This window comes from Dermacentor variabilis, chromosome 7 (assembly GCF_050947875.1).
Source record: "Dermacentor variabilis isolate Ectoservices chromosome 7, ASM5094787v1, whole genome shotgun sequence".
In the NCBI taxonomy this organism is placed as follows: Eukaryota; Metazoa; Arthropoda; class Arachnida; order Ixodida; family Ixodidae; genus Dermacentor; species Dermacentor variabilis.
In genome coordinates, this window is record NC_134574.1 from 54,607,867 (window position 1) to 54,632,331 (window position 24,465).

Genomic DNA, 24,465 nt, shown 5'->3' on the forward strand with positions numbered 1-24,465 from the left:
GCCAGGATCACGAGGAGCAGGGAGGGTGATGTAGGTCGTCGAAGTGGCAACAAGTGTCGGAGGTGGCTGAGTCGAGTTTTCATCGCTGGGTGCCATGAAGGAAGGCTCAACGTACCATCCACTGCGAAGCTCCGTGACGAGGTACAGGGATCGTCCACCTCCACCAGATATCTTACGTAAGAAGACGCAGATGAAAAGCTATATACAAGTATATTTACAACGTAATACGCCGCACTTGGCCAAGAGGCAACAGACCGCGCTAGCCTCCAATCGTCGTCGTCGTCTTCTTACTGCTCGCCTCTTCGTCATTGGAAATACTATTCCGTAGCAATATCAAGGTCGCTGACATAGCGCGCCGCTAAAGGTTCGTCAATTGTTTCTTGGCAGGGCTGGAGCATTACGCACAATGTGTCAAGTGCGGTGTGCTCTAACTAGTGGAACGACAAGCATTCTATCGTCTCTTTGGAGCAGCTTCAGAAAGACATAGATGACTGCCTTATACGATGGCTATGTTGCTTGTCCTGTGTTGAGAATTCCACGTTTCTTACAATAAAGGACAGAAGACGCTGCAGGTCATCAGCAGTTTATTAGGCGGGATAAGTGGTGCACGCCTTTCACCTCGGGCTCATGTGGAAAGTGTTGAAAGCGTGTCCTGAATAATGTAGGAGGTTCAGGAGGAAGGCAACGCATTTATTGTGCTGCTTCTTTGTGCGTATTTTGCTCACTTGCCAAGATTCCACTTTTGCTCAGGGCTTTTTTATTGCTATCTCTTGTATACGGAAGACAGAGAAATAAAAATATTTCGCGTCTTTTCCGATCATTTTATGTCACATTTTGGTACCCTGTCGACCAAGGTAGTAAAGCACTTAGCAAACATTGCTATCAGATTTTCAAGCAAAGCAAAAATCCCAATATAGCCCGCGATAGAGCGTGGTGTAAGACGGAACGTCATGCTTGAGGGCATAATTTCGGAAAACAAATATGTATGTATGTATGTATGTATGTATGTATGTATGTATGTATGTATGTATGTGTGTATGTATGTATGTGTGTATGTGTGTGTGTATGTATGTGTGTGTGTGTGTGTATGTATGTGTGTATGTGTCTGTGTATGTGTGTGTATGTGTGTATGTGTGTATGTATGTGTGTGTGTGTGTGTGTGTGTGTGTGTGTGTGTGTGTGTGTGTGTGTGTGTGTTTGTGTGTGTGTGTGTGTGTGTGTGTGTGTGTGTGTGTGTGTGTGTGTGTGTGTATTTGCTCGTGTGGTACGACTTTCGGCCACCGTCCTCGCTGGAGCAAACCTAGCACTGTGTTTCTCAAAGAGCGAGGCAATGGATAATGTGTAAGCGAAGTTCAAAGTGGGTGACTTGTAGCTATTCAAATAAGTTGTGTTTGCAAGCGCTCCGAAACGTTGAGTGTTTTACGAAGGTGCACAATTTAGGCCGTTTCTCTGGCAGAAAAAGGAACGACACCGTGAATAATGTTAGTGAAAATAAAGATAGGGCTATGTCGAATGTTTAGGCTAAGTCATTGCGTGAGAAATAAATGTTGCCTTTGGTAAAAATTTGCACAACTGCTCCAAAATATCATAGTTCCGCTATCAGACATACTTCTAAATAACTCGAGGTAACTCTATATTGCGCCAAGTTCATCTTTATTGGGCATGAGAGTTATATTCAGTGCAATGTGTGACAAAACATTGAATGATCCTGATCAGGTTAGAAGCGTTGTACGTAGTTAGTTAAGTCAGTAATTACGAGTTTCGAGAGTCGTACGAATTTCTTACTAGATTTATACAACGTTCTCGATAAACTCGATGAACCTCGATAAAAAGGTGCATCGTTTATATCTATTTAAAAAAGAGGCAGGCTGTAGGTGTTGTGGAAACATCGTCAATGTGTCGGGATATGTTGCAGGGTTCAGCAGTAAATAACATATTCAGGTGATCTGGAGCGTTTTAAGTGTTCTTTAAGAACAACGCACACCTTAAAATACGCCTCTAGGTGAACTGTACATTCCAACAAGATTACATCTTGTGAAAATTGGGGGAATATTGCGGTCAATATTGTCGCCAATTAGAATGTGTGGATAAATTATTCAATCGGTAAAATTTTGTTACCAAGTTATATTCTGGAAGGTTTAAAGCGTGCTAGTCATATAGGGGCCACGTTTTAAATTGTGTGTTTTACCTAAGTACACGCAACTAAGTTATTAATGTGACTGCCCGAAAGAAACAGCTTCGCTGGAAGTTAGGTTATGATTCGGCGAGGTCGCACAGGGTTGTTATTTCAAATATGGACATGCATTTAGACATGTAATCTCTGGCTAATGGATGTGCGATGTCAGAAGGCTCACGAGACCGTTACAATTGTTTTCTTTACCTATCTTTATATATCTTTAGTCGGTATATCCCTCTGAGCACCTAGCTGAGATCATGGTTCAATGTATGTACTACGCTTGAAATAGGCCTGGCGAGGAAAACTGAGCTTTTGCATATCCTTAACATGGCCAGTTTATCCACTGCTTGTCCAGTTTGAACTGAATAAGCCGAGGCAAACCAGTGAAAAAGAAAGAGCTGCTGGTACAGAAAATCATTTCTTCAGGAGAAATATTTTGATGTAACACTCCTAACGAGAAATAACTAGCGTTTATTCTAATATAGGTGACTACCGAGCGCACCCAATCGTTTGTTAGGAATGAATGAACCTTAGGCAATAATTATGAGCTTTCCGCGAACTTCATAAACGGCAAATAGGTTCCGTATCACGTAACACTAGGTAAATGTGCCAAATGTAAACATAAGGTTTAGTTTTCGTTTTTATTTATCACTGGTAGCTATATCAGAGCCTGCTGCAAGCAAGCAGGTGGTATAGCTTGACCAATCACGTTTCTAAAACCATTCGTAATCACTAAGCAACGTTATTACGTAATACTGAGTCGCATTATATCAAGACAGCATGTATTGCAGATGTCTAGCATTGATTACTAACGCGATCACAGCGCAGACCTATGGTCAAAAACTCGCTTTTTTGTCTTGCGATATTGAGAGCCCAGGCCACTCATTCCGTTTTTTTCTTCATCCTGCCCTAAAACGGCTACAAAGCGAGAATCGTGATAAATGGTTTGGCGCAATACCTGAGGTTTCGTCCGCCATCGCCCACGTGCATCATTAAATTGTCCGAGTGACACGAAACAATCTTGGCCAAATCTACTTGGTGCAACGCCAGCCATATTTCCTGGTACGAATGGCTGCGGGTGGGGTCCAAAACATCCCGCAGTGTACCCTGCATCAAACATGGGTCCTGAAGTAGAAAGAAAGTAAATATAAAACTCATCACTAGCTCAGTATACTTTTCAAAGCACAATGGCTAGGCTCTTTGTCCGCCATTTGCACAGGTAGTCAGCAATTTTACAATCTTACTACGGCTGAAGCAAACATAGGCATGAACGTAGCTCGTCAGTGACACAGCGTTTGACACAGCTGGTTCGATCACAGATGCGGCGGCAGCCTTCCGAGGGGGGCAAAATTCAGAAAATGCTGGTGTACCTTCCCGTTGTGTGCACGCTAAATAACGCCACATGGTCAAAATAAATCCCGAGTCACTCAGTATGTTTCGCCCCGTAATCGAATGGTTGTTTTAGAGTGGAAAACACTAGAGTTTATTTTACTCTATTGGCACTCCGTAATTTTTTATGGGGGAGGCTGTGTTGAAGGAGGAAGACGCCCCTGGTACTTTTGATATTTACGAGCAGTAAGGACATGGCAGCAAGAATTGAGCTTCTTTGCTACAGGGTTTTAAAATCATATTTCTTTTTTTCAGTTACATGCTTGGTATTTTTCTGTGAGCTTGCGCAGTATAAAATACCATCTCCTTAAAGGGACTGACAACAGGCCAGAATACGTTGCGAGACATTGACGGAAATGAAATTACCATAATTTATAGTGATAGAATCTAGCACGCTGTTCGTATTTTAAGTAGGAACTATAATTTCAAATTGTCAGACAAAGTCTCAAGAGCCAATAAGTGGCCAGGCTTGGCGGTTAAATCTTGGTACTTCGGATGAAGTCTCCGAAATTACTATACATAAGTCGGCTGCAATTAAGTACAACAAAATTATTACTTGAAATTGCAGTTCGCATATCATTAGAGACTTGTGATTTATCCTATGTTTCGGAAATCAAAAGCTCACGCACGGTTACGGCAACCTGCTGAACTGCAGATCACATGTAAAAACTTCGTTTCGTTTTCGAGCTGATTGGCTTCGTTTGGCTGCTTAGATAGCAAAGCAGTTGGACAGGAAACCACAAAACATGTAACTATTACTGCAGAAATACTTTAAGTCTTCTTAAAACATGAATCGCAAGAATATCGCTAGATAAAAAAAACACTTTCTCACAGTTGCGGCCGCACTTGTCTGCCTCACACTGTTGCCGGTCTATAATCGCTATCACGCTCGCCTTACACCCTTTTCAGCATGCTTCCAGTGGACGACTACATCCTTACGGCAGATAGAAAAATTCTTATAAAAAATGTTCCACGGTGGTTTCCGCGTTACCACTTCATGATTAAACACTCTGACCGGTAATCTTCAAGTTAAGCATTAAAAGAACAGGTTGAATAGAATTTTGTTCTAAGCTCCTTTGAGCAAGAATCTACTGTCGCCAGTGAGTACCAGCCACAACAGATCTATGCCTTTACGTTATTGTAACAATGAGTTGGCTACAGGTACAGCTACTACTATCAAGCAAAAACCGTCCTTTTCGTTTTGCAGCACACACGAGCATTCGCCACACATTTCTTGCCTGTGGGATCACGGTGACGACAGAGCGCAGCTTCTGCAGAGGAACCGATGCGATGTTTACGCCGTCGATGCGCACGCTTCCGTGCGTTGGCTTCAGGACCCGAAGCATAGCCATGAATAAGGATGATTTTCCGGCACCGGTGCGACCGACAATTCCAACCTGCAAAAATATTGAGCATGATTTCCTGAGCATAGGCGGCTAACACTGAATCACCTCATCACTTCCAAAGCTATGTGATCATAGCTATTACCACCTAATGATTTTCCTTTCAATACTTCTGCTGAAGAAAGCCATTACTGAGTGCCATTCCAGCCAATTTCTACTGCCCGCATTTTCATCCCTTTGCGCTTGGGCCCCTTGGGTACTCAATAAATAAATATGTGAAAGTGCACACACACTAGCTAAAGTATCCCAACGACTCCATCCTGAGGAGCCTAAAACACCATTCATCTGAAGATCGTACGCGAACTCACGCATATTTTCAAATGAAGACCAAGAGGCGCACTTCGCCTCTAGCATAAACCCCTGTAGCAGCAAGCCAACGTTAGCTGCAAATTCACATTCGTACGGTTTGCACTCTGGTGACCTCAGTATGATACAATTTGTAGATTATGAACCAACCAGATCATTAGTGCATGGTAAACTACTGGCAAGTTTTCGATGAACCGGAGGATTTCTTATGTACACTTTCAGCGTACAAGTTACCGGTATGAAGTCACTGAATAAAGTCATCTTATAGTAATGAACACGCATATTAGCATTTTCGAAGCATTACATAAGGCACTCGGGCTCACAAAGACTCAGATTTGAAAACTCGATGTGATCAATCAATTGCTATGGGTTCTTCTGCTGAGCTGGAGGCTGCGAGTTCCAATTACAGATGCGGCGGACGAATTGGATGAATTCAAGGGGACGAATTACAAAAAAAAACGCTCATGTACCTACACTCAGGTGCACGTTAAAACAAAGCACGGTAGCCAATTTAATCCGAAGGTCTCCACCACATCATGCAGTTTCGAGAAACAAAGCCCCTAAATTTCATTCAGTTAGTCAGAGTCAAAGCGAGTTTGGCACTTTCGGCCACAAGTGGTGACATCCTCACGTCCCATCACAGTCACAAAAACTGGCTTTCACAAAAACAACTGCTCGCACTCGTATGCAGTACATTCGTTCAGGTGTCAACGTCTCGGGTTCTCCAACTGCCACTCCACTGGGCACTCTGACTTGTGCCCGAGAAATGAGCGAATCTATACACGATTCCGCGGCCACGTAGCGTACAACTCGCTGCGAGTGCTGGAAAATTTCTAGTGCTTCTATGCGGCTTACTGTGCTATCGTGAGCACAGTGGGTGTGCTCTGCCACTAGCTGCTAAGCGTTCTTACATATATGAGCCAGTGGCAGGCATATTGAGCAAAGGAGTACTGCCAGGACCATCGCGGCCAACATGCCTCTTGTTTAACATTTTTACACCGTTGGCTGCTTCTTCGAATGCCGTCCGCATTTTAATTTCGGGCTTCCTTGCTTTCGCGTACGGATTGCCTATCGTTCACAAGTTTCGCCACTCAAAACACCCATGATTACTTTATTGAATTAGGTGTCCTACAACCAAATGAAAAACGCACTGAGAGGGGTCATAGTTGTCAGCTCCGGCTCATTCTTCACGTACAACCAAACACCCAGTATTCGAGCATTTTCACATCATCCCCCATTAGGATTCCGTTTAAACGAACGAATCCCCCGTCCCATGGTCAGCTGCAAAATTCAATCTCAGACAGCTAGATAGGGGCTCATCGACTTGTTCTAGTGCCTCAAACAACCGGATCTAATTTCTACCAGGCTTTTGACCTTCAGATGTATTGGACGTATGCATTGTAAGGCTTGCAATGCAAGGCACGCAGGAACGGCTCAGAAACTTTGTAGGAGGATTGCCCAGCCGTCTTACATAAATTGGAGGACGCTTAAGCTTCGCCTTTTGAGAGTGGAACGCCACAGCATTTAAATATCCCTGACTACTTGTCACACTTCCCGGCAACCGCGGCTTTATTGCGGATGCGCGGAGGCGAGCGCCATCTGGATGGCGCTGTTGCAAGGAAGCGAGCGGGCCGCGCCTTTATATGATTGGTATAAACGCTGGAAAATGGGTTTGTGTTTGAGTTTCTGCGTAAACTGCGTTTTCTGGTATATTCAAATGATAATCCGACGCCATCATGTCTGTAGGTTGTGCCTATGTCGTACTGTACGGTTTTTCTAACGCATTTTACTTTGAGGAATTCAACTAGTTCAGTAACACCTCTGCACCACGCGGAAGGTCTGCGTGGTTGTGGTTCGGAACGATTTTTCACGAAATAACATCTGATGCAGACTCCAGATCTCTTGCGACATTTTGCGACACCATTTATTTTTCATTTTAACGCTATCATGTTAAAATAACACGAATGCTCTCGGAAGAAAGTGGGCGCACTATTTTGCCCTTACGCTTTAATTGATCAGAGCAATACATCACACTCTTAATTATTGCTCAATTATTGACAAAACCCGGCTCTTTTTTAATATTCCACCTAAAGGGCACAAAGCGCTTGCCAGAGTGAGCGTGACATTACATATATCTGGGCCGTGTTCTTGGCATGTTTCACTGTTAAAAATACATCGCGAGGTGCAGCATGTTCCAATTCAAGCGAAAAAATATAAATGATTGGTTATTGCGTGCCGAAACCACGATCTGATTGAGGCACGCCGTAGTGGGAGACTCCGGAAATCTGATGTATCTGGGGTCCTTTCATCATCATCATCAGCCTGGTTACGCCCACTGCAGGGCAAAGGCCTCTCCCATACTTCTCCAACTACCCCGGTCATGTACTAATTGTGGCCATGTCGTCCCTGCAAACTTCTTAACCTCATCCGCCCACCTACTTTCAGTAGCCTGCCTTCTCTTGGAATCCAATCCGTATCCCTTAATGACCATCGGTTATCTTCCCTCCTCATTACATGTCCTGCCCATGCCCCCATTTCTTTTTCGTGATTTCAACTACAAGATGCCATTCCCTCGCGTTTGTTCCCTCGCCCAATCTGCTCTTCTCTTATCCCTTAACGTTACACCCATCAATCTTCTTTCCATTGCTCGTTGCGTCGTCCTCAATTTAAGTAGAACCCTTTTCGTAAGCCTCCAGGTCTCTGCCTCGTACGTGAGTACTGGTAAGACACAGCTTTTATACACTATTGAGGGGTAATGGCAACCTGCTGTTCATGATCTGAGAATGCCTGCCAAACGCACCCCAGCCCATTCTCATTCTTCTGATTATTTCAGTCTCATGATCCGGATCCGCGGTCACTACCTGCCCTAAGTAGATGTATTCCCTTACCCCTTCCAGTGCCTCGCTACCTATCGTAAACTGCTGTTCTCTTCCGAGACTGTTAAACATTACTTTAGTTTTCTGCAGAATAATTTTAGAACCACCCTTCTGCTTTAACTCTCCAGGTCAGTGAGCATGCATTGCAATTGGTCCCCTGAGTTACTAAGCAAGGCAATATCATCAGCGAATCGCAAGTTACTGAGGTATTCACCATTAACTCTTATTCCCAATTCTTCCTAATCAAGGTCTCTGAATACCTCCTGTAAACACGCTGTGAATAGCATTTGAGAGATCTTATCTCCCTGCCTCACGCCTTTCTTTATTGGGATTTTGTTGCTTTCTTTACGGAGGACTCCGGTGGCTGGGGCGCCGCTATAGATATCTTTCAGTATTTTTACATACGGCTCGTCTACACCCTGATTCCGTAATGCCTCCATGACTGTTGAGGTTTCGACTGAATCAAACGCTTTCTCGCAAACGCTTTCTCGGTCCTTTAACGTGCACCTAATCTAAGTACACCGGTGTTTTCGCATTTCGGCCACTTCGAAATGCGGCCACTTGGCCCGGATGCAATTCTACGACCTCGTGCTTTGCAGCTCAACACCATAGCTACAAGTGTTACGGAATTACCACTCCGGAATTGGAATGATTCCGGAATCATTTCACATTTTCGCAACCCCGGAATGGAATGGGAATGGAAATGGCGTAAACGCTAGGAGGAGTAGAATCGCAATGGAATTAAGCGCCTTTTGTCAGAAATGAAATGGGAATGGCATTGCGTCTTTTCCCCCGAATAGAGCGCGTTTTCATCTACGCGCTGTTTTTTGTCAAAATGTTCCGAAGAACCAACCAGCCAACGTTCAAACAATAGTTAGTCAGAGCCTCAAATTTAACAATAAAGCAGTATTTTTTAAAATGGCTTGGCTGGTTACAAGGACGTTACATTCATAAGAAACGCGCCCACTACAATTCTCTCCTCGTACACTTAGTTGCTCCGAAGTTTCTCGCGATTGATCGCGTAACCGCGGTTCTATGCCGTTGGTATTCATCGGGCGGAACTACAATGGCTGCATTCCCCTCCCCTCCCATCCCAAACGCCTTGTGATTTTCTTTTTTTTTTAGCTCAGCGGCCCCTTGGCCCCGGTAGCCTGCTGTGTCCCCACCTTTCAATTCTTTGCTTTTGCTTCAGGAGCTATCTTCTAAGGAGGGTTCTGGCTAGCGGCGCCGCCGCGCTGGCGCCTGTTGGCGGCTACAGAAGCCGAATGGATAACTTAGTAGCTCGCTCAAGCTATGAATGTTAGACAATGTTTCGAAGCAACCCCCTCAGCTTTCTGTGCTACCACACCTACCCTCCTATGCAGCCTTTCCTTGCAAATAAAAAGCGCTTCCATAACGCACTGCCGCACCAGCTCCTGCGCACAGCGGCTGACGCACGCAGTAAGTCCGCCATCATGGCACATTGGAAACAATTTGTTTGAAATCACCCGCGAAGAAAACAAAACAAGCTACACTCTGCAAGCTTTGTTCCGAAACTATACGTGCTGTATAGTTTCGGAACGGATAATTTGATTCGGCACCTAAAAAGAAAGCACGAACGTGAATACACGCAACAAGAGAGAGGGCTGGCAAGCCAGCCGAAGATAACGTCGGCCTTCCCCGCTGGGTGCAGCTCTCTGCCTGTTCGTCGGAAGGCATCGACGTCATGATCAACACTATTTGCACTGACATGGAGCCCTTTCGTGTTGTCAAGAGGGAGGGATTCAAACAATTCGTAACGGTAATTAGAAAATAATATAAGCCACCTTTCATTAAAGTAACTGCTTCGTATCCTTTCAGATTCATGTCGCCGTCCAGGGCTACAAGTTGCCATCGCGGGATGATCTCATAGAGAAGTTCCTGCACGGGAAAGTATCAGCGCTGCAGACCAAAATATTATCGTCTTAGGCGGGAGTGGAATACGTCTGTATCGTACTATACGTGTGGACGTCGCGGTCTGTGGAGGGCTTCCTGACTGTCGAAGCAACATTCGTGGACGGCGACTTCACGGCTCACACGTGCCTCCTCAGTTTCACTCGCCTGACGGGGAGCCACACAGTAGCTCGGGTCCGCTTCGAGTATGACGCAGTGTTGTTGGAGTGGAAGATCGATGACAAGGTGAAGTATCTAGTTTCGTAGAATTTCACCTCCATTAACTGTTTTTATTTCATTTTCCAGGTCCTTCGCGTGGTGACAGATAACGCTTCATCAATGATAAAGGGATTTACATTTGCCGGGTGGGAGACTGAAGAGGACGATAATGATGACAATTTCGATGACTAACCGGAACGCTTAATCAAGGAGATTGTAAGCGAGTTCCGTCAGCTGGAGCAATTTCGATTTGGCTGCGCCCCCACAGCCTGCAGCTTGTCATAAATGATGCCTTTCGGCAGGTATGCGCTATTAAATAACATATTGGTTTTATCTTATGTGCGTTGATACGTCGCTCACTTACTACTATTTTAATAAACAATTGTTTGGGCTAAGCTTTGTTAAATAATTTGTCATGAATGCATGGACAAAGAATGTATGAATATAATAATTGCAGTTCGAAATGTAAGGGCAGATAGCAGCGCTTATTAGAATTTCCGTGCATTAATGCTTTATTATGCAACTACCGCGAGCTCATGTTTAGCCGAATTGTCAAGCCTGCTTCGCTTTTTCATCTTGGGGATTCGTGGTCCATTTGCTGCCATGGCCAAGGTCACGAAATCTGCTTCCCATCAAATAGTGGCTGCGGATCATTTTTCTGCCACAGGCCCGGCGCTGAGCTTACGCGAGTCCGAGGAGTGCTTTCACCCTCTCAATCAACCGTTCTGAAATACCTCTAAATACAAACAAAACAAAACTGCCAAATCATGTAAAGAACGCCCACGGTGTGCCGAAGTTACGTTTGAAGAGATCTGAATTTGGTTGGTTGCTTGTTCGAGATATTTTTGTTACTTTGTTCTCCCTGTTATTTTTCTCCTTTCGTGATCTCCCCCTCCTTTTTTTGACTAAACCCCTACTCCCTCGCCCGGTAAAATAATATCGTTTTGCCCGTAAACACATTTACCTGGCATATAAGACCAGTCAGCGAGGAGGAAGTCTGCTGCAAATATGTTTATTTCAACTACGAAGCCCATTTCATTAAGGTAATATCAGCTGTAGTGTCGTACACCCTTAAGCAAATGTACACCCTTTGAGTCGTATCTTGCCACACAACAATAATAGTCATCTGTCTTGCTTGCGTTTAAAAGTGACGTATTATGAATGAGGTTACTTTTCGGACTATTTCTACTAACGAAAAACAATAAGTTTTGTTTTGATAGCACACTGTCATTATGACCTAATAAGATTACGTTTGGTCAGTACGTGCCTTTTCACGGGGTTCAGCAACGAAACAAATGTCGGCCAGTGCATCAGGCAGAATTCCTGGCTTGTACGATGCTGTGTAGTGGTCAAACTCCACTCTCCCGTCAGTTGGCCAAGAAGCGTCTGCCAGAATCATTTTGCAAGGAGTAAGCAGGTCGCACCGAGATCCGTGTACTTTCCTTGTTCCATCGAAGAAACTGTGATGACCTCCGTCCTCCTGCACAAGATGGTGGAAAACAAGGAATATTTATCTGATATTCGCAGTACTCTGTTGTAGAAGAAGTGACTGAGAGTCTTCAAAGTCTACGATATTTCTTCTAAGATGACTCGGTGTTACCCGAAAGACGCGATTACTACAAAGCTTAAGAATACATTGACCGCACAAGGTAACGTCAGTTACAGAGGAGGAGGAAAAACTTTATTTGTTCTAATTGGTTAGAACTCAGCCGTGGCAAATGTGTTTGGCCGTCTTCACGGTCTTCTTCCCCATCTGCGCAGGGTCGACGCCCCTATTCCAGCGCACCACTGAGGGTGGCTACTCGGTGAGCGTGCCTTACTAGTCCATGCTGTACTTTCGGGTCGCTGCTGGAGAGCAACCTCTCCCACTGCTCCGCACTCGGGTCTCTTTTTGAAGGAATTGCTGATTCTCAACGCATCCCCATGTAATATGATATAAGGTGCCTTGACGCCGTACCAGGGGCAAATGTCTCAATACTGGGTGGGAAACATCTTGCTTAGTGTGTTTAGATTTGGGTACGTTCCTGTTTGCAGCCTTCTCCAAGAGGTTGCTTCATGCTGATTTAGGCTGTTGTGGGGTGGAGGGTATTTTATAGTAATTCAGAATGTCAGAGTAGCTTGTGTCGACTGGTATGGGTTCCTCAGGGTCTGTGTTTGTGGCCACTCGGTTTGTGTGCTCTCGAGCTCCCTTGTCCGCCCTTAGGTTCCCTTCTATTCCAGCATGTCCCGGCACCCAAAAAATTGTATGCATGACTTTGTTGTTAGCCCTGCAGGAGCGGAGGATGTGAAGCGCTCTGCATCCTATTCTGCCGTTCATGTATTTCCGACGCGTGGCTTGCGAGTCGGTGAGCATTGTTAAGGTTCTTTCGGATCGGTAGTCCTCCACTGCCGCTAGAGCTATGGGCTATTTCCTCAGCTTCCGTTACCTACCAGTCCTTCAATGACGCGCTGCTGATCGTTTTCTAGTGCGGGATTAGATCCACAATTTTCTGTGTACCTGTGACTTTTAAAAAAATACAATGTGAAGAAAAAGGCCACATCAGGAAAAACAGCACCTCCAATTACGTGCTAGTGTGGTTGTTTACAAAAGCTGTCAAAGAGGTCGGGAGCTTTTTATGAATAACAATGAGGAAGAAATTCAGCAGTTCGCCACAGTGACAATTCGATGCTGCCCGCCACCCCTTGTCCCAAAAAAAGGAAAGAAACTGTGCATAGGGGAGGGGGGGGCCTTACGCACAGTGCAACAAATTACCTGAAAACTCATCTCATGGTGCCTATCGAAGGTAATACAAGTAGCCATCGATCAATGTAACAACGCACCACATTCCTGAAGTAACAATTATTCAACACATGTATTGGTAATTCTGAGACTTTCGTTCATCGTCCATATGCCATATACGCATATACGCCATTTGGCAGCAGCGGCTTGCGGCAGCATGTATACCTGCCTGACACTTGAAATTTTTACCGCACAGACTGTCGGTTACCGATCCTGCCGAAAGACCACTCCGGCGCCAGCCATATCGTCGTGCTGTTTCCTTCGTGGGAACGCGTGCACCAACTGCATTGTACTGCGCCTGCGTGGTTTCCAGCGTGGCCGCTGAAAGCTCGTCGAAGACCCAGGAACATTCCACTTGGTAGCAGTGGATTGCGGCAACGTGTATACCTGTCTGACACTTGAAATGTTTACCGTACAGACTGCCGGTTACCAATCCTGCCGAAAGACCACTGTGGCTCCAGCCATATCGTCCTGCTGTTTCCTTCGTGGGAACGCGTTCACTGACTGCATCGTACTTCGTCTGCGTGGTTTCTAACGTGGCCGTTAAAAGCTCGTCGAAGACCCAGGAACATTCCATTTGGCAGCAGCGGCTTGCGGCAGCGTGTATACTTGTCTGACACTTGAAATTTTTACCGTACAGACTGCCGGTTACCGATCCTGCCGAAAGACCACTGTGGCGCCAGCCATATCGTCCTGCTGTTTCCTTCGTGGGAACGCGTTCACCGACTGCATCGTACTTCGTCTGCGTGGTTTCCAACGTGGCCGTTAAAAGCTCGTCGAAGACCCAGGAACATTCCATTTGGCAGCAGCGGCTTGCGGCAGCGTGTATACCTGTCTCCCACTTGAAATTTTTACTGTACAGGTCAGTGTTTCTACCAAGCTTTTGTTGTATCTATCACACCTTCTCCTGCCGTTGCTGCTGCTGCTACTGTTGCTGTTCTAGTGCCTACTTTTTCTTAAGCTGCGCATTACTGCCTCTCTGTATCTACTCAGTGTTGTACTTAATCTTGCTACTTTCAATTTCACAGTACTTGCATAGCATGATAAAGGAAATGCATAAGTTGTTTGAGGAACTCAAGCCAACCATGATGCAGTAATTTCGTGATTTTCGAGAAAGCCTTGAGAGGGATTTAAGAAAGGACATCAGGAAAATAAAGGCCAGACTTAACTTCATAAAGGAAGCCTACGAATCAATGAAGGTGTCCGTAGATCGAGTCCGAACAGAAAATCAAGCTTTAAATGAAAGTGTTAGGGTGTTGGAGGGTAAGCATGATGCCCCGTATGCGGAGCCGAAGCAACATGAGACTAGACTTATGCGCAGTGAACAGCACTCAAGATGCAATAATGTAGAAGTCAAGGGCGTGCCACATGCTTCGAACGAAAACATCCAAGAAATTGCCAAAAAACAAGGACAAGCACTAGGCATGCCCCTTGAGGACTCTGACATTGAAATCTGCCACCGTGTTAAAACATCAGGCAATACTACTGCTCCTAACATTGTCATTCAATTTGCCCTAAGATCATCACGAGACTCCTTCCTAGACAGGGCTAGGAAACAAAAGCTATCGTCCGATGCCTTGGGATTTTCACCAAAAAGTGCCCATTTATGTAAACGAGCATTTGTGCCCTTCCATGACGCGGCTATTCGGTTCCGCGAATAAAAAGGGGAAATATTGTAAATGACAGTATGCGTGTACAAGAAACGGCAATATCTTCGTTCGCAAATCGGCTGGGACGCCTGCTGTTCTCATGAATAGCCTGGATGATTTAAGGAACATCGTGTAGGAAAGCTCAGTCGTTTCTGTGTTTTCCTTTTCTATGTTTTTGTGTTCAGTTACGGGGTTTTTATTAGATGATGTTAACATACTGATGAATGCAAAAAGACCATCACGGTCATTTTTTCATCAAAATGTTCGTTCATTAGTAAATAAAACTGATGAAATAGAAATGCTCCTGGAAAGCATAAATGCGCCGTTCACGGCTATAATGCTTACAGAAACTTGGTACACTAACACGTCACAAGTGTTTTGTCCCCTCGGCTATCAAAGTTCTTATCGAAATCGGGAAGTGCGGAGGTGGTGTTGCTATTTTTGTTAAGGAGGGTATCACATGTGAAATTGTGGACGATTTCCGCGCTGTCAGTTCTGATATCGAAGTACTTGCACACCGAAACCGCGACAATCTTTTTTGTGTCATCTACCGGCCACCCTCCGGTGATTTTATTCGCTTTTTGAGTTTCACCTGAAAGCTTTTCAGTCATGTTGCGGAGGAAAATTTTAACTTTTTTTGGAGCTGACTGTAATGCAGACATGCTTACGCACACGCACTATAAGCAACGATTTCAGGACCTGATAATCGTGAACAGTTTAAGCAATGTAATTGCAGCGCCAGCATGTGTTACTCAGGGAACTGCCACACTGTTAGATATTTTCATCACAAACACTTACTTTGATGATGTAATAGCGGATATTATTTATACAGATATCAGCGACCATTTAGGTATTGCTATGTTAATCAACAGTACCTTCTGTTTAGTAAAAAAGAGCACACCAATTCGCTATGTTCAAGACATAACGGCACGTTCTCTGGAAGAATTTCGCCGCTCCACCAATTCGCAACAGTGGGACAATGTTTTAAATTCAAACAATAGTTAAAATGGATATTCCGCTTTCAACATTACATTTAAAAAAATATACCATGAAAATTTTCGACTAAAAGAAGTTAGAAAAAGCGTCGAAAACTCGTAAACCTTGGCTTAATTATGAATTACAAAACATAATTAGGCATAAAAATGCGATGTGCGTCTATCTTGTTAAATATAAACATCCAGCTAGTTTGAAAGAGCATAGGTCGTACCGAAAAAAACTTACAAGCAAACTGAGAACAGCTAAAAACTTATATATACAAAACTTATTTTCAAAACCGGAGCCTACGGAATCTGATGTCACATGGAGAAATTTAAACTTTCTGCTAAGCCCTGGTAAACCTCCCATTATTCCCGATAACTTTCTACATCAAGGCAAACAGCTATGTGGCGCACACTAGCAGATGCTTTTATCGATTTCTTTGTGCAACAAGTTAATCCCTGTAGTGATTTACTAAGTAGTCATTATGATGCGTTGCCCATTAAAAACATGAGCGCGAAATAATTTTTCTGCACTCCTACGAATTGTGCTGAGGTTTCTTTTTATAAGCTCTGTTAAATATAGTAAATCGCAGGACACAGATGGTATACAAATTGGACATGTCCTTGATATCATTTGTCCTGTTCTTACTCACATTTACAAAACTTGATTCTATCATCTGGCCAATTTCCGAAAGACATGCAAATTACTCGAGTGCAGCCTGTGTTTAAAAAAGATGACAAGAATTTGCTAGGCAATTATCGTCCAATTTCGATCCTACCAGTATTTTCGAAAGGCATTGAAAAGATAATTCACGCTAAAATAGCCTCATATCTTGACAAAAATAATTTGTCAGGCGATTTCCAACATGGCTTTAGGAAGCATCGCTCCACCGAATCAGCTCTTTTAATTCATAAAGAAACCGTTCTACAAGGGTTCAACAATAAAACATTACTTATGGGAATATATATAGATTTTTCCAAAGCATTCGATCTTGTAAATTATAAAATTTTACTTGCTAACTTGCTAGCTTATGGTATCCGTGGTGTCGCCTTGGAGCTCTTTGAATCTTATTTATCGCATCGAGCACAATATGTAGAGTTTAAAAGGGAAAAGTCCAGTCTTCGAGATGTAAAAGTTGGGGTGCCGCAGGGAAGCATCTTTGGTCCACTCCTGTTCATAATGTTTGTAAACGATATGCCACAAAGTTCAAAACGGGCAAAATTTATTTCTTATGCTGATGATACAGCAATGTTTATCACGGCTACGTCAGAAACTGAACTACAACTTCAGGTGAACAGAGCGTTAAGAGAATTTAAATATTGGACTGATGCAGACTGTTTGCAAATAAATGCCAGCAAGACAAAAGTAGTCTATATGCAAAGTTGCGAAAAGTTACGCAGTACAATAAACATGAAAATAGATGGGGATTAATTAGAGATTGCTAACCGACCTCTGTCTTAGGCGTAACATTCGCTAAAGACTTAAGTTGAAATGATCACGTGGAACATGTAAGTAAAAATCTTTCTTCTGTTGTAGGTATAATAGGTCGATTGAAATATTTTCTTACCGTTACAATTAATATTTTACTTTATAATACTTTGGTATTGTTAGTTCTGCAATATTGTGACTTTGTTTGAGGCACTACTAACAAGGTAAACCTTACGAAATTGAATTTGCTCCAGAAAAGAGCAGTGCGATACATTGCCAATGTCCCTCGTTTATTTTCTACGACAAATCTGTTCTCAAAGTTTCAAATCTTTCCTGTACTCTCTGTATACAACTATCGTTTAATTTTGAGCTACAAGTCATACTTGAAGTCTAATAAATCTATTGTGTTTTCTCTGGCAGACTTAAAAGCTAACCGTAGCATCCGTGATACTAGGCATAAAGAGGAATGGCACGTACGCACACTTTGAACCAATTACGATAAACAATCATTAACACTTACAGTACCCATTCTGCTTAATCAACTCGCACAGGCAGACTTCGATTTTTATGCAACTGCAATAATGAAATAAGACTATTTTGTCAGTTATGCCAAATAGACTAGAATCTCATAATATATTTATTCACATATTACAGTCATGAGTGCGTGTTAGCACACCTGTCCATGCGTGTATATAGATCTGTGTGCATTGCTTGTGCATATGGTATGTATCTGCATGTGTGTATATATGCATCAATGTGAAATTGTATGTGTATACAAGTATGTATGTATTTTGTGTAATTTTATACTAGATTTTTCTTCTTGTTGAAAGTGGATTTGTTTCTAATATTACTTTCTTGCAAGTGTTCCATTTTTCGTGATGTTTCTGCAGTGCTCTGCTGTCAAACGTATAAGGGGGCGGGACCCTCGCCAAGCTGTACCCCAGGTTTTAGTCTTGTCTCCTCTTTTTCAATGTGAAAATAAAATAAAACACCATTCATTCATATCGTCACTCGTTCCTATGACGCCCTCTGGCCAAGGTCACCCATGAGCACAGATACATGATGGCGACTGTATGACGACGACGTAATGAGTGATGACGATGACCAACAGTGATCAAACTTTATTCTAACATTCGGGATGCTGAGGATCATCGTCAAAAAAACCGCTACATGGGCTTGACTAGGACCACGACACAGTACAAATGGCAGGGATGGGCAAATACAACAATTCAAAGATACATTTAACGCAAATAAAATGAGCAATTGCGCATAATAAACCAGCCAATATTCTCACAGATATTGCGAGTACATATACAATAGAAGCATAATTATATTCCATTGTGTCTAACATTAAGGGTAGGCAATGAATGTACTATATCTCAACAGACGCAAGATCGGTACCGAGGCTACAATATATAAACATACGAGTGATATGCAAGAGAACATCCGGTACAACAAAAAGTACAGCAAACATTACTTCAGCAATAGCATGAGAAAGTGGTAAAATGGAATAAACAAAACAGTACCTTGTCGAGTGTATGACGACGATGGTGTGACAACGAGGGTATCAGAGCAGCTGGAAGACGAAGCTAGAATGACGGCTTTGACATGAACACTGTGCCATGACGAAAACAGTAGTCATGCGTTGGCATTTTCGGGGTGCTTCACGCACTTTCCCGGGTGTTTAGGAAGGACCACTGAAGCCGCAGAACCGCTACATATTCTGTTTATTCGGAGCAAGTACAAGAAAAAAAATTACAGCGTGCCCTCGGCAACCTATTCTTTCGTCACCTCCAAGTCCTATCTTCAATCTGTTTTCTACATCTACCTGCCGGCAAAGTTGAAACGAAGCAGTCTTCAAGCGAGTATAACAGAAGGAACCGTTTCTTGACCAGTTTTCCTTCAAATGGACGAAGCAAGCATGCCCTTACTAGTGCAACCTTGCCTGGTAAAATCTTTTGGACCTTGCGGAGCTTTCACTGCCTTCTGTTGCGTGCCTTTTCATGCATAAGCACACCTCGTTGTTGAAGATATGTGTTACCAGCCATTTTCGTACTAGCACATTTGAGTTCCTTTACATATTCTTGTTTCTGTCTTGTCCCCATTGTTATCATTGCCTCTTTCTTTTTCTCCAGAAAGTGAACCAAATGTATTCACTAGCTTTGCTGTATTCGTGTTTGTTAAGTACTTGCTTGCCTCCTAAAACCTGCGCAGATGATATGGGCTGTGGCTCGTTGGGTTTCTCATACACATAAGAGGCCGGTTTCTAATCATTAGTTCTGCCTCAGCAACCGCAGTTCGTAGTTCTTCATTTATAAGTCTAGCTCCTATAGCTTTGCTCTTCGACGTCTCCAAACTTCTGATGAGTCTCATAAAATCCTCCCTACCACGGAGCTAACTGTGCAATAAACTTCCACTTGACTTGCATGTTGCTGGTGTATTCTTGCAGCCGTTCGTCTTCCACGCATATTATTTTCTATATTTTTCTTTCGGAATGCTTGAATGCTTTGATTTTGTCACTATAAATTGTCGCACATAATCATTTTCTAGCTACGAATCTTCGGGAGGCTTCTACGAATGTTTCAGATGGCATGCTCTTCACTGACTCCAGCGGTGCAACTCTTGTTAGTAAACAAGTAAAAATCACTACATAAAATTACGCAGCTTTGCTGTTCTGCCCTTCTCGATCATTCAGCGGTGTGGCGATATCTATACCAGTGATGTCGAGTGGCCTTGTCTTTGTTATCCTATCAGCCAGGAGTGGTGCCATTTCTTTTGCCATTGGTCAGGAAATAAATCTTCTGCACGTAATACATTTCTATATGATGCATCTCAGTAACGGTCGGCCACGCACAATCTAAGGCTTTGTCCCTAGATGCGTCAATGTTAAGAAAACTCCCCCGTGCATGGGTATTTGATGTGCATGAGGCACTATGGGTTCTGACAAGTGACTCGCACTCGTCGATACAATAAGATGCTTCTTGGCAAAGCTGAAATAGCTGCATTGAAGCCTCCCTTGCACTCTTAGGACACCTTGATCGTCTCTGAAGCTGTCCGTGCCGTACAGGTTCATCTTAGCGGGCTATTTTTTTTTTTTGTTGGTGTCTTTTCTAACGTCTTCTGCTCTTGCTTTATGAGCAAATATTTGGGCCTATGGATAACCAATGAGCTTTCCTGGACGAAGCACATAGATACCGTTGTTGCAAATGCTTTGCGTAAACTGTTTTTCTTGTGGCGCTCACTGAAATCATCTACGTCTGGTATTCGTTTACTGGCATACAATTCCTACATTCGTCCGTTGTTGGAATATGCCGTAATTATTTGGGACCCATTCACTTTAACCAATATCAAAGAACTGGAACGTGTACAGCATAAGGTAGTTAGGTTTGTTTTTAATTCATATGGCCGCGCATCTGTTGGTCAGCTCGTAAGACGCAGTGGATTACCCCCGGTGATTGTGGGCAACCGTATCTGTCGATTAAAGTTCCTCTTTCAACTTGTAAACGGCCATTATAAGGTTAACACTTCCAAGTTCTTTATTTACTCATCAGGTTATACCGCGAGACGAAGGCATGCTTTATCGATAACCCCCATCAACGCACGGAATAGCTGTTTCAAATATTCTTTTTTTTTCCTAGGACAATAACAGACTGGAATAATCTTAATTCTGATATTGTTACCCAGAATTCCTTATCAATGTTTCAAAAATGCTTGCAAATGTTCTGAATTCGTGTGCGTTATCTGCTGGTGTTTTTTTCTTGTATGGTATGTATTCTTCACCAATGTCTGAAAATGTCTGCATATGTGATGAATTCTGTGTGTGTTTAAATGCTTGTATAGTTATATGTATATACACCCTGCTATGATCTGATTTCAGATCGCAGTATCTATAAATAAATAACAAGTCTAATTTGCGCAACTATTCTGCTGTTAGCGAATCTGTTCTTGTTTCTCTTTTGAGATTTCCGACGTAACGCACAATTCGCAGTGCCTTTCTGTACAATCCTAACCTATTAGGTTCGGTTACTTTTCCTGATTCGTGATGGTAGTCATACTTGCAACAATCTCTCTTTTTCTTTAATTCAGCGTCTGATTGTAAATTCATTTCATAATCAGGCCCGATCCACGTGGGGCCCTTCCATCATAAGTCCCTGCTCACCATATGCTTCATCCTAATTCCCCTTGTCATCCAATCCACTGGATTTTCATTTCCTTTAACATGACCCTATTGTCTCTCTTTGCACTTGATCTTGATTTCTTTTTTCCGATTGCGAGCAAATAGCTCTTTCGTCTTGGTGGACCATATCCAAGAGAGCACAATTTGAGAGCCCGTACATAATTTCATGGTGGTTGCTTTCCTGGTGAAATTATCAGTTATGTAACTAGCCAGCCAGACGCATACTGTGGCGCCGGCTCCTAACCGAGAACAGGCAAGGAAGCCGAAACCACCACGCTGGAAAGCAGTAGCGGACACGGCAGTGATGGTCACGGAAGGGACACCACTGCCGTGCCGGCCACGGAGGAAGAAAACAGAGTGAAGGGTGACGAAGCCTCACGTGCAGGTTTGGGCAGCGAGGAGGAGGAGAGGCGTCAAGTTTCCTTCCTTGGGGATTAAAACATGTGTAAGGTAGAACCGGTGATAAGAGAGAAAGGGTCGGTACAGGCAGCGAGTTCAGATTAGCGCGCTGCCGGAAAACTGATGAGGGAAGTGATAGCGAAAGCCACGGAACAATGCGGGACACAGTGAAGGAGAGGCACTTAGTGATGATAATACGCGGAGTGATTGACGTACAGGTTACGGACCTGCTGAATGTTTCAAAGGAAGTGCAAATCGCAGTGTGCACGGTGCCAGAGTTTGAAAGGCATGGGTATGCAATCGAAACAGCAGTGCTTGCTGTAAACAAGGAAATTTGGACGCTAGCTAAGGCAACGAACTTAACGCTCACTGGCATCATCCGAGCAGTGCACCGAGTAGGCTGCGAAGAAATTTTGTGCGTAGCGGTATATAATTCAGCAAGAGCATAACAACACTGTTTGGACGTCGATTCGCGGCAGGAGCAGTAGCTTCTTTTAGCGGAATCGGGAACGATGTTCAAGAATTGAATGTGGCGCCACACTGGCAAGGAGCAGAATTAAACCACAAATTATTAAGTAAAGACGCATGAACGACAACTATATAGACGACAAAATTGGTTACACAGACATGCAGGATGGTCGCAACTAGCAAAAATTGCTAAAGTTAAAACGCATCTGAATGACTAAGCTGATAGCCTGTATGTCCTTACCAAAGCGCGTCTAGGTGATTTGGAGCAGCCGCCTGTTATTGCGAATTTAGTATGGTGGGCGTGCAACACAATGACTGTGCCAAGAAAAGGCGGAGACGTAGGCATGCTACTTAGGCGACGTATGAATTGGTAAGGAGGAAAAGAAACCTGAAAAAGCATTTATTGATTAGCGGCACATGGGAAGACAAAAAGACCTGGTAATAGCAGAGATAATCATAAAAAATTGGTTGATTCCATTAGACGCGATATTAATGGGCTCAAATCTTATTACGAGATATGAGTGCGCACGCACATGGAGGATTTAGACGGATATAGGGATTGGAACGCTTATTTAGCGCTGCATCTGCGTAATGAGCAGAACCTTATTGTAGTTAACAGGGAGAATTAGTGTCATGGACAGGTAACGTGGCAATGCAGAAAGAGGCAGTCATGTATTGACTACGTCTCAGAGATGGTCCACGAACGACTAGACCAGCAGATGATAGTCGAACATGAAGAGATAGCTTTGGTAGCGTTCACAAACGTTCAACCTCAAAAATTTAGTAGAGGCGCTAAAGCAAAACATGAACCAATAGCGTTAGAATTTCTAAACATGAATGAAAAGCAAATAACAGAGATCGCAAAAACATAGAAGAAAAAATGAAGGCGTCTCCTACGACTGTCTGGGAAAATAAGGAACAGGTAGACGGTATGCAGCAGTAGAAAAGAAAGACACGGCAATAAAATTGTCGGATTGGAAAGAGAAAACTACGTAAGTGGTGGAACAATGAAACAAATCGAGCTATATAAGAACATAAGCAGGCGTCTAGGGATCATCTAGACGCCAAAATATTGAAATTACACGTTGAAGAGGTGCTTCGTAGAAAAGAAAAGGGTGGCCCGGGAGCTCGTGCAAGAGAAAATTAAACGCACAAGCGAACGTTGGGTACCTAACATTCGCAAAACAAACAAAGGTACACCAATAACATCCTGGAACTATGTAAGAGTGCTCGGAACACATACAAAAATTTGCAAATGGCTATAAGGGATGAAGAGAGTAAGCTATTTGTAGGATACAATATGCTGCTGAACATTTGAGAAGTTATGAGGGATAACTTCAGCAAGAAAGAAAGCGCACTTCACTCTGAAACAGACTCAGCAACAACAAAGTGGCCCGAGAGATCAAAATTTAACATAGAAAGCTTTGGCGGAGAAAAACAGAAGAAAATGGTTTTAATAACATGGCCGCAGGCCACGATGAAATTCCCATATAGTTATTCAAAAACCTCCGTCCAAAGAGCAAAGCACTGCTGAGTAATGTCACAGAGCAAGTGATTAGGATAAAGAAACTTCAGTTTAGATGGCGTGAAAACAGGCTGACCCTCATCTAGAAAGGCAAAGGCGATCACACTAAAACGAGCTCGTAGAGGCCAGTTACGGCAACGTGGGAGGTATATAGAACGGCACTGCAAGCCATAAAATTAGAACTGTGGAAGTGGGCAGAAAAAAAGATAAGTTAATTGGGGAGCTATAGAATTGGTTCAGACTAGGCAGACGCTTAGAGAATAATATGTTTGCACTAATAACTCAGTCAATAGAGATTTCAGTAGCTCAGAACAGACCTTTGTGAATAGCATTCCTCGATATAAAAGAAGACTACGACAACGTATAAAGGTAATTGTTATGGGATATTGAGGCATGTACTTGTTTACCATTCGCCGGTGACCGATTTTCACCGGCCCACAAATAAACATTATCGCGCAGTGTAGAACGCTCATGCATGTATGGGGAACTTCTCGAACGTTATTGATCGCTGCATACGTTCTGTTGTCACCGAACCTTGTTCGATATGATTGTATGCACGGGAATTGTGCAGTACTTTCTAAAATATACGCGGACATCAGCAATTACGCTGGGGACTTTGACGAGTCGTGTATGAAAGCCGACACGGTTGATCCGCTGACGAGATTTTCGGCGATCGCCGACTGTGTTCGCCGCTATTGTTGTGCTTGATTGTCGCTCGTTTCTTGTGGTCACCGGTACCCCGAATAAGTATTTACCTTCCTAATTCACAGTTTTCGCTACTG